This window comes from Marmota marmota, unplaced genomic scaffold, assembly GCF_001458135.2.
Source record: "Marmota marmota marmota unplaced genomic scaffold, marMar, whole genome shotgun sequence".
Classification (NCBI taxonomy): Eukaryota; Metazoa; Chordata; class Mammalia; order Rodentia; family Sciuridae; genus Marmota; species Marmota marmota.
In genome coordinates, this window is record NW_025999900.1 from 48,404,658 (window position 1) to 48,406,334 (window position 1,677).

Genomic DNA, 1,677 nt, shown 5'->3' on the forward strand with positions numbered 1-1,677 from the left:
TCACATGGGGGAAGGAAGAAAGGCAAGCAAGATGAAATCTCTCCCTCGAGCTCTTTCATAAGAGCACCTAATCCCATCCATAGGGGCTCCACCCTCATGATCAAACCTCCTTTTAAAAGTCCTACTTCTTTATTATATCACCTTGCAACACCTGAATTTTGGAGGAGACATCTTCAAAGCACAGCAGCCAGGGACCTGGCAACTAGAGATAATACCTGAGCCCCAGAAGCCACTGACATTATTCAAACTAGTGAACCCTAAGCCTGCTTAGCCTGTCTTTCCTGTGAAACCAGAGTAAAGGTTCATCTTCACATTTTCCCAGATCCCTCTTCTTCCCAATGAACACAGGTGGTTGGTTTCCTGGGCAGATCCCATGGTGTGGAATGCCCCTTCTCAGAATCTGTGAGTAGCTATGCTAACCTCATGCTGAATCTGCTTTCATACACCAGTTGGTAAATATATGCCACTATTTAGACTGGGATATCTGCCAGGTCTTTGATTTTGGAAATATTAGTATCTCTGTATGGAAAAATTTGTGCAATTATTTGACTATTTAATATCACAATGTCTTTCCTTTTGAAATGAATAGAAAATTGGAAGTGTAAAAAAGATGAAACTATTAAGCATAAGAAAGTGAAACTTTTAATCTATTTGAATGTTCATTAAATTTAATTTAATTATGAGAGAAAATAAAAAGCTAAATTATGTGAAATCCTAGAAACCTATAATTGAATACAGTTTTTGAAAGGTGAGGTTTAATGATAAATTTATAAGAAGTTATTAAACTGTAGTTTGAGCAATAATTAATAATGTTGAAACTGAAAATGTTTAATGCTTCCTTGTCCAAGCATAGCACTAAGAATTATGAATACAGTGTATAACATGATCACCACACAACCCATATGAAGTGTGTATCAACAACTGTGAAAGGTCTGAGATTTTCTCTACTTACCAACTAATAATTTAGCATTACATAGATTCATAAGTGCAAGCAGAAGATGTAAGACTCTTGGTGAGAAAAAAAGAACTATTTATTAAAGAAATAGCAGGAGTCACAGGATCAACATTGCACCAGTTCCCTGAGTCCAATTCCCATCAGGTCATTTGGTGAAGACCAGGGGATTCTTGGGTTGCATTATAGGAAAATTCTAGGTTCAGTAATTCCCATCTTCAAAAGGGTCTACAAGGCAAACCTGCTAGATTTTTGCCCTGAAGGGAAACATTATTGCCCTTATTCTGGGCAGCAAAATATCACCTCTACCCTGGCACTATCTCTATTTTCTAAGATTGTTCGTTAACAAATATTATTTTTTTTAAACTATCTTCCTTCTTTCCTTCCTTCCTTCCTTCCTTCCTTCCTTCCTTCCTTCCTTCCTTCCTTCCTTCCTTTCTTTCTCTCTTTCTTTCTTTCTTTCTTTCTAACACATGTCAGCGGAATGCATTACAATTCTTTTTTTTTTATTATTTTATTATTTTTTTTTAATTTTTTTTTATTGGTTGTTGAAAAACATTATAAAGCTCTTGACATATCATATTTCATACATTAGATTCAAGTTGGTTATGAACTCCCAATTTTACCCCAAATACAGATTGCAGAATCACATCGGTTACACATCCACATTTTTACATAATGCCCTATTAGTAACTGTTGTATTCTGCTACCTTTCCTATCCTCTA